Source organism: Brachyhypopomus gauderio, chromosome 2 (assembly GCF_052324685.1).
Source record: "Brachyhypopomus gauderio isolate BG-103 chromosome 2, BGAUD_0.2, whole genome shotgun sequence".
NCBI lineage: Eukaryota > Metazoa > Chordata > Actinopteri > Gymnotiformes > Hypopomidae > Brachyhypopomus > Brachyhypopomus gauderio.
Window position 1 is genome coordinate 20,482,256 of NC_135212.1, and position 10,792 is coordinate 20,493,047.

The following is a 10,792-nucleotide window of genomic DNA, read 5'->3' on the forward strand; positions in this document are numbered from 1 at the left end:
TCCATGACGACTCGACTCGAGCGTTCTAAAAAATGAAAGGTAGCAGCTCAACGAGTCAGAGAAACGCAGCGGTGACACGCTCTGCAGAGCAGGTCCTGGACACGGCTCCTCTGTGCGCTCTGTAGTATGCAGCCAACAGGTACCTCTGTGAGCTTAAATAACAGAAGACACAAAGAAGGAAAAGGTGTGTGTAATAACTAATAATCAGAAGACTGGGAATGGGGGAGGTGTGGTGTGTGTGTGTGTGTGTGTGTGTGTGTGTGTGTGTGTGTGTGTGTGTGTGTGTGTGTGTGTGTGTGTGTGTGCGTGTGGGCGTATCCCTCCTGCTGGTGTCACACCACAACAGCAAGCTAGTTGACATATTTACAGTTCTGGTAGAACATCACAGCCTCTATGTCCAGGAGTCTAACATTATGACTAGCATTATTATGCTATAAAGAATATCAGTTCATTACCTAAATGAAATGAGTATATTATGAAATACTTTTAATGTAGCACTGGGTTCTATATTAATATGTATTGTAGGTGTTTTGGGTTTGTGGCTTTATGCGTTTTACTGCAAATGTAAGTTTATATTTTCTGTGCGTACTCATATTTCATAGGCCACTCCAAGGACACACGGTGGTGCTTGTCTGTAGGATCTGACAGCATCAGAGGGAAACACAGTCTTCATCTTGATAAGAGAAGCACGCTATTGCTGAATAGTTTCTGTTGATACAATCTCCATGACTGGCAGTTTTGCTGAATAGCTGCTTATGTCAGAATTTTGCTAGCATCAAGTGTAAATTACTCAAAAATTCACTGTTTTTATATGCATTTTAGGGAGGGAGAGTAGAACATATGCACAGAAACATAGGTGTTCGTGTGTGTGTGTGTGTGTGTGTGAGAGAGAGAGAGAGAGAGATATCTCAAAAGTGGCACTACACTACCTCATTTGTTCATTAAGAGGTAATCATTATTAAGGTCTCATTAACAGCACTAATATATATACAGGGGGTCCTGAGACTTACGACATTGATCCGTTCCCACATCGCGTCATAAACTGAAGCACTTATCCTAACCCAGTGGTTCTCAATCTTTTTCTATCATTCCCCACCTCAGAAGAAGGGGAAATTCCTTCTTCTTGTGGGGGGGGGGGGGGGGAACGTGATTTGTTGACGGGTGTGGGGTGTGGCGAACGTAATTTGTTGACCGAACGTAATTTTAAATTAATTAAAGGGCCGAATCTAACCCTGGTTCACGCTGTTCCGCAGACATTTTAAACATCCGGGCCTTATGCAAAACGAACAGGCATTAAAACGACAGGCTTAAAAAGGTTCATTTCTTCCAATTGCTTGCGCCCCACCTGCAATACCCATGCGCCCCACACTTTGAGAAACGCTGTCCTAACCTAACACCTATCCTAACACAGTAACTATCAAAAAACGTTTAATAAAATACGTTTAATAATGAAATAAACAGTAATAAAAAGTTTGTGTTACGACGTTTATGATGCAAAACCACTTAAGTCGATACAAGGCTTTATACAGTAAATGGGAGATGCGTCGTTACCACGAAACATTGTAACTCGGGACTGAGGATCTCCTGTATATATATGTACACACACACACACACACACACACATTTTTATTCAGTGTCCATATATTATATATAGAATATGACACTGAATTTAAAATATTTCAATGATTTAAAGAGCTGAATGCCAGCTCTGAGCTTGAGCTGAGGGAAATAACACCACCTACACCTACTTTCAGTAAACCCAGTAGGAATCACAGACGTTTTTATACAAAGGCTGGTGATGCTTTGTCAGGCCTTTAATGCAGCCACTTTCAATTCCTGCTTGTTCCAGGGGCATTTTGACTTGAATTTTGTCGTCTGTAAAGCAAATGTGTAAACAGTGGTTTTCAGGCTGGTAACTTCACTAGTCAAGCACATCCTGGTTACTGACCCTACAAAAGAAGTCATAGCTGCCTTAGTAGTATGTTGTGAGTCACTGTCCCCTTTGAAGAGCCATCTTGTGAGCTTTGAGGGCTTGGTTAGCTCTGAGTTATTCATCACACAGTTGCCAAGGCTTATGGCAAGGTTGGGAAGCTCAGAGGGTTTATTGGCATGGTAGTTCTCTGACACAATAACGCCTACATACGTACCTCTCTTGAGCTACTAAATAATTTTTTTTCATTGTTTTCTTCATAGAACTATTTTTCTCCCAGTGCTAGGATTGCTAGTATGACAAACAACAAGAAACAAATATTCACCATTTTTGAAAAAAATGTCTGGAAAAAGCAAACTGCTGCCTCAGAAGCATGTTAACCATCTCATAATGAAACACTAATCAAATGCATAGTAATTATTATTTATTGTCTGTAGTGTCTTTGGCCTATGTAGTATTATATGTAGTTATTTAGGTGACTATAATGGGTTGCTTAAACATGCCTATATGTGGATCACTAAGCGAGCGAAGGGGACATGGTGATCTGTGGAGTGTTAGGGTCATCCTCATATGGTAGAAAAGATGAGGCCTCGTTTCACTCTCCTTCTTCAGGTTGTCATTTTTAACTGGTGCATTGACAACTGTGCTGGATGGCAATAGGGTACGTGGATAGTGTCTATATAAGAAGGATGCTTGGACTGTTCAAGAGAGGGACATTCACATTGGCCAGATACCCAGGTGCTTGATTTGATGCTGTTCTTCTTTGTAATAAACGTATTATTGCCAACTAAGTCAGCGGAGACTTCTTCATTCATTATCACAGCATTGCTACAGAAGAAATACCCCTCATGTCCGTTAACAAGACATTAGTCCAGTCCACTCAAAACACTTTTATCAAAGATGCCAGTCAGTTGGTAACAATTGTATAAGGGAATAATAGTATTAAATATGCATGTAGGTGAAATGTAAAATGTGAGTGCAAGGTCCTCAAAGCAGTAGACAATATATATCCACATGGAAAAAAGGTACAAATCTAACATGTAGGCTTCACTTCAGAAACAGAAAAATATAGATTTATTCTGCCATGGTATCCCATATTCTGCTAGAAGACCCCATGGGTTTAAATAAGTCAAAGCACACAGTGAAAGGCACAGCATATGATTTACATTATTTTCAGTCATCAAACCATTCACTGACCACATGTGCCTTCTTAATGGGGGCGTTAAGAGCCTGGAAGGAACTCCCATCAAGTTAGAATATGTTTCATCGTGAGTTAAAAGGTCATCAGGCAAAATGACTTTATACTGATTTGCAGTGACCCTTCCCTCAAAGGAGTCAAGTGGAGCTAAAATAAACTATGACCTCAGGGGGTCAAACGTTCAGGTCTGGAACATTCATTCAGTTTCTTCTCTTTACATACTGCACTAATGAACAACTGTCATGGCCATTAAACATTTTAATCCACAAAGTTTATTCCAAAACTTTTAAAAATAAAGACTTTTGCATATATCTAAATGCAGATGTCTCTTTAATAAAAAAAAATTTGTTTAACCACATTACAAAAACTTCAAATTGAAGAGCTCTTGAAGCTCCAATCTTACAATATATTCTTTCCAGTCATCTACATAGTCAATTAATAAAACTCAATCAGACAGGCACACAGTGGAGATAAGTAGAACAATCTCTAAGCAATGACACTCAAATCTCACCTAGTCCAACACTCAGAGACCATCCCTGTTTCAAAGCCCAGTGAAAGCATCAACTTTGTCAGCCTAGTGGAAATTTCACAAGCTCACAAACTCTGAACTTTCACCCAACATCATCACTCAAATGGCACAAACCTGACTTCCCAGCAATCAAAACGATCTATACAAATCTATACAAATGGATAGAAAAGGGTTTTACTTTAAGGCAAACAGTAGAGTGCTGTTGGTCGCACTAACTATCACCAAGAAAACTATTCTGACGAACTGGAAAGCAAGGAAAAACATTACAATCACTCAAAAAACTTACTCACAGATCAATGGAAAAGCTTTCAGCATCTATCAAAGGCAATCTGTATAGCACTCAGTACCTTCTTACTGGTTAACATACACTCCCACATGCACAAGCTAATCTATAAGACAGTGACTGAGTGTTACCCTTGTTAGCTATAGTTTGATACTTTTTGTTTATCTTAGTTTGTTTTTTCTGTATAATCACCCTCACCTGTGTGGCACCCAGTCAGAACCAGAGTTGTGAGCAGGTTCGGTAAAAAGGGGTTTAATGAGAAATCAAAGTGGCAATCCAAAACAATCATAGACAAAACAACTGAAGGTCAAATAAGGCAGCGAACTAGACAGTCTAGCCAGACAAAATAGGTAAGGGCAAAAGTCATAAAGAAAACCATAAAGCAGGTAAACAATACAAATGAGCAAAATAACTTGGGAACCAGCAGCATAAGCTGTGCGATACTTCACCAAGAACATCACAAACAAGGGGAGTAATATAGCCTACAGGTAATCAAATGAGGAACCAGGTGGACCAACAGGTGAAATCAATACACTGGGAACAAGCAGGGGGGATATGGGAAATATATATTATAACTAACGTCTCATTGTCCCTTTGTCTTTTTGGCTGCCTCTGATTTATTATTTGAAATGCCACTGATGATATGATTCATTTGGTGCTCATAATATGAGACAACAAAACACATTCCCGGTGCAAATGTAACACCGGAGTCAACCCTAGAATTTTTCTTATCTCTCCTTGTAGCAAAAGAGAGGGCAGTGACCCCAGCCTCGATCCTTCTACATGGGGAGACCATGGCTGTGACTCCTTTATAATTGAAATTAATATAAACACAAACACCCATCAGTTATAGCTGGTATTTTAAACCCAATGTGTTGGAGTACAGAGTCCAAATAGAGCCAAAACAGCTCGGTCCAGCTGTTCTGTGACTGCTTAGCAATGCCACTCAAACCAATTTAATGACCCGCAGAGATCCCTCATTCACACACACGTTCATATTAGCTCAGTCATCCATGAGTCATTTTCCTGCCACTCTCAGCTTCATCAAGCATGAAGTTCATAATGGGTTTGATGTCAAAATAAACTACACATTATGAAGCATAATGCTAGTCATATCAGTGGAGGTAATAGTATGATGATAATAGTAATAACTGCTATTGATCAGGCAGTCCTGAGGCTTAATACTAAGGTTTCTGCTGCACTGACTGCTACCCCTAAATAAGTCAGGTAAAGGGTAATTCCCGTTGATGAAAAATGTCAGGGATGAACAGAAACTGCTTTCTGGATAGAAAGAAGAATTTGCACAGTGCACTGGTGTGCTGCCAATCCATTCATGCTGAGTAGAACAAAAAGAGATTTATATCTGCCCTGTATTAAATGACTTTGTGTTGTTGGGTCTGGGCGTGAGAGTTTGTGGAATGCAGTACAATTTCAGACTCAGCAAATAACAACACTAGCATTTATTCGTCTCTAAAGGAGATGTGGCAAGGGGAGGGTCTGGTGTGTGTCAAGACAGTGCTGTAAATGCAGTGTCATGCGGATGCATTTGGTCTGGATTAGATCTCAGCTCAATGATCTTTATGAGACATAATGACAAATAAGGCAGAGGATGTTGTCAGTGGGATCATATGGTAAAAATAAAAACCTTCCATATGTGCGGGACATTATGGCTATCTTTGCCCATAACACCTTGAGCACTAGACATATGGTATAACATTCTCCTGCATATATGTCTTCATTTACAAATGTAGCTTTGTGTTTGCGTGCCCTCCAAGAAGGCTGCATACTTTACGCACATAACAATTATTTTTACAGTCTTCTAAATTCAAAGCAGGATTACAAATAGCAGATATCATTTCCCAGCTGACAGTGTGTGAAAAGAAAGGTTTAAACTCTGTAAAGCATTACTGTAAAGCATAGATCTGTGTGTGTGTGTGTGTGTGTGTGTGTGTGTGTGTGTGTGTGTGTGTGTGTGTGTGCGTTCGTGGTGTGGTGTTGTAAGGCCATTGTTAAAACAAATTATTTGCATAAACAAAAAAAACAATAATGTGTGCTGTTAAAGTACTAATTAAAGTACTCACATAAAAACAGCAACAGATACTCGGATGTACACACACACACACACACACACACACACACACACACACACACACACACACACACACACACACACAAATACAAACAAACAAAGAAAAAACAAACTGGCTTGAGGCAGGCAAATCATTGTTTAGATTGTTCAAATGCGAATGTATGGAGTGAGATTACTGTCTTTCTGTCCGGAAACCCGATTTGGACTACGCTTGTGCATAATTGAACGTAATTCCTGATAAATCGTACAACAGACGCTGCATGCTTACTGCTGCCAATCTTACATGCATGAGACATGTTGATTAATTGTTTTTTAAACAATTAGACATCATGGATAGCTAAAGTGCTACGGATAAAAACATTTTCCACCCAAAGCCAAAAAACGTTGAATGTTTGTGTGTGTGTTAGCTAATGTAGCTTAGGTATTAATGTCCAAAACAAACAAAATTATTTGCTTGTACAATTGTAGGACTCCAGATGTAGCTATCTGGATTAATAAAAACATTGCAGAAATCTACATCTACTTACCTATGTAGCCATAGCTACGGTGAAGCAGCATCCTAAATTTTGTTTCGGATGTTTTGCTCATTTTGGTTAGGTTTTACGGTTGATGCATCCACCTAGGATCATTAAGTAGCTAGCTGTCTAATTTAACTTGAGTAGCTACTAACTAGCTAATGTTATAGCTAGCAGGCGCCATTCATAAACATTAACCATTTCGTTGGCTTTGGGTGGTAAACGTTTTTATCTGTGACACTTTAGCTAACCGTGACATCTTATTGTTTAAAAAAATGAAATCAATGGTTCAGGTAATCATCTACCAAGCCTTGATCTGTGACGTATTTACACTTGTAATCATGAAGCGAGCAGAAATTTTAGAAGCGAACAAAAAACTGAAACGTGCGCTGAAAACAGTAAAGTGAGCGCACTTAACCGTACAATTCGTGTTTCTCTGCTCTCACTGTCTCTGTTTTTGCACGGTTTTCTTGATTTTGCATGCTCAGTGTGTCTGACCTGCTAGATTTAACCATATCTTTGCACTCTTATATTAAAGACAGTAATCTCACTCCATACATTCGCATTTGAACAATCTAAACAATGAATCGCCTGCCTCAAGCCAGTTTGTTTTTTCTTTGTTTGTTTGTATGTGTGTGTGTGTGTGTGTGTGTGTGTGTGTGTGTGTGTGTGTGTACATCCGAGTATCTGTTGCTGTTTTTTTCTGTTGCTGTAAATTTTATGTCTCATATTAAAAACAGTAATCTCATACGAATGAGCCTGACTTCTCCACTCAGAGTAGCTCTCTTTGTGTTTTTGTCTTTTAGTGTTTTCTTGTCCTGGGTTCTTCTGTTCACCATGACAACTGTGTATGACTCCAGCTTTCCATAGGATTCCATAGGAAAAAAGTCTGAATTGTCCAGTTCAGGGAATTTAAATATTTATATATGTTAAAACTGTATCTGCAACTTAAATGCATATATTTAAAACATGTAATACAACGTGTTGTTGTTGCAGATTATCAAATAGCATTATAACTTACATTTGTGGATAGCAAAAATAAAAAAAATCCTGAAAACGGAATTTCACTTCCATGTTCCATGATCAAATTGAGCACTTAAATGTACATAAATTATTGAATAAAGAACTAAAAAAAACTGTTGTTAAAGTGTGAATAAGGTAACAAATTATACTAAATTAGGTTTGGGACCTCCCATTGAACTGATATCATATTGTTCTATGTTGTACACCTCTAACTAGAGCAAACAGCATGGGTTTTTCAGCTTACACAGGAGGGAATGTGGGTATAATCAAAACCCATATGATTTAGAGTATTTAAATGTATGTAGATAACATTCTGAATCATGTGAATGCATTGTTTAGCACCACTAGGGTGCTGTGGTACAAAATATTCAATGTGCACTGCATTAAGTGTTCCAAATCTCAACAGATCCATTTCACTCAGAGCCATATTAGAATAGCTGAAGCACAGCTGGGACAATGTGGCAATGCTCTGATTAATTCACATAAAATGAAAAGGTTTAAATGCTGTAAGGTTTTATCTGAGCTTGACTAGTTTGCCAACCACATGCAAATAATTCTAACTTTACAATATAATAATTTTAAACGTTTTAAATGAGCAAGCCAAAGCTTAAGTTTATTATAATTATTACATTTCACCAATGTTTCTGTAATGTCACACGTTGTGGCATGAGGAAGTATACAGTGTGTTATAAAATGGCCATGTGCACAAAAGTAATATGTTGAATTTATAAATATAGCATAAAAGTGTGTTTACCTGTTTGCAAAGTACAGACCATGCATACAGTCCCCCTCTACATATAAATGCTCCTGTGTAGGAGTGAACTACTATAAAAGCTTCATTTGAAGTGGTAATGTAAAGTTTCAGCTACTGAAAACAACAAAAGGTCATCCGAGATACTATGAATTGAGAATTGTTAATAAACACTGAAATCAAATTTTATATTTTTAATATATATTATTTTTTATATGCCATGAAAATCACCCTGCACAATTTCAGCATTTCTCAGTTTTAAAAGTGTTTATTGTGTAGAGATCCATTACCGTAAATAGACCAACAGGAAAAACCATAGTTCATGTTTTACCTCTTAGACTTCAACAAGTCTCCAGTGGTTCCAGCTTCTCATTCCTCATTCTTATAACTAAGAAAGTATTATATTAACTCCAGTGTGGTTACTGAATAATTCACCTTGGTGACCAATTTACATATCTTAAGAATAATTTATTTATGTTTGAGGAGAGGGCTAGCATGGGTTTCCTGCCACTGCATCGTTGGAGCTGACATCCAGTATTCTTGGAGCAGAGCTAACTGCTCAGTGACTTATATGATTAGTCCCTTCCCACCCATTGAGCCACGGAGGGAACCTGTAGACTCAGCCCTTTGATGGCGTCCTACAAACGTAACTGTTGACCATCTGAGTAACTTGGAATCCATGTAAATTTTTGGATTTAGGATTTTATAAGCTTGAACTTTGAACAGATATGCGAGATTTTTTAATATCCCTGGCGTCATGCTTGCACCTAAAACCCAAACCTGCGTAGACGGTGTGTTAATCTGACTGTGGTTCCTGATCCAGCTGGAATACTTTTTAAAGCAATGATAGTTGGAAGAACACGTGTTCCACTGCTGCCCCAGAATCCTCTACAGTAAATAATTTAACCTTAGGTACAAGAGTACCAAAAGTTCTTTCTTTTCAAAAGTTCAGCCATAATGATATTTTGGTCTTTTCATGTCATTCATGTCATTATGTCATAACTAAATAGCCGTCGATAGTTTAGGTACTCTAGACTCTGTACGCTTGAAAATTCACAGAGATCTGCTGGAAATATGTGAACAGAAGCTTTTTGCAGCACTAACAAATGCCCGCCGTCCAGATGCCCTGGCCCCAGAGTAGGACCTTCTCTAGCTCAAACCCATAAGAGCCCTTCTCACACAGCACAGCATCCTTATTAGTCCTGCTTCAGTGTGTGCTGAGCATGGCCTTTTGCTACCAAGTATCACCAAGCTAGTGGAGCCATTTGTTTCACCTGTCAGGATGGCTGCAACTGCATTTTAATCAGAATCTTTTAATTTGGCCACTGTCAGCTGCATCTGATACACCGTGTCTGAATAGTGGATGCAGTGCCGATTCAAGCTTCCTGAAGTTTGATAGGACATGTAAAGTGCCAAAGGCGGGAACAGACTTTAATGGAAACAGTGCTATCAGTCCTATTTCAGAGATAAGACCTAAGGGCAGGTGTTTAGGCATGAGATTTAGGAGAAAAACCAAAGACAAATGTCACACTGTGAAAACACTGATAAGACTAGGGTGGCAACATGGCTGACATTCAGTAAGGTTCAGTGAACATCCTTATTCCCAATGATGGAGTATAATCACTCTCTCTCTCACACACACACACACACACACACACACACACACACACACACACACACACACACACACACACAATCATAACATTTGTTTTCATGGATAGTCTTATATTATAATATTGTATCATCTTTGGTTGCTTCTCACCACCTTGCAGCATTTAAAACCTTAAAATCTCAAACAGATGCAACACACAACACAGGCGCACAGAGACAGAGAGCTGGGGTTAGTAGCTGGAGGGTTGTGAATCACTGTTTACTTCTTACAAGTTGGTTAACATACCGTAAGTACTTCAATCACCCAAATTTCATCATTCGCGATGTTCTAGACCGATTGTCATGGGCTGCGCAATTGCCGCCTGCAGGCTCTTATTTTAAAGTAGTTGATACTGTAATATTACTTTGAATTGTATCTTTGCTTGTTGGTCGTTCATAAAGGCCGTGTTTGTGTGGGGTAAATATGCCGTTATGGATCTGCTGGACACAGAAGGGGCTGGTTTGGTAGAGCTGGTGCGTAGGCTGTGGGAAGCTAGAGGCATGCTGTGTTTTGGCATTATGCACTGTGAGTGTGTCTGACCTCACGCTGTGTGTGGGTGGCACTTTCTCTGACTGCAATTACTGTGATTACATAACACCATTGCAGGCAACAGCCAAAAACTTTATGACTTTATAGATATTACTCAATACATTCAGATAATTTAGCAACAAAGTGCTGTGGTTTATAACACAGGGTCATTGTGCTCAGAGCTGGATGTTTGTTTACTCATAACTGGGATTGCATCAGTGATAATTGCTCCAAATTAGTTTGATACATTGGAAACTCTGTACTGACCACTAATTACCGGAAAATTTTCAATATT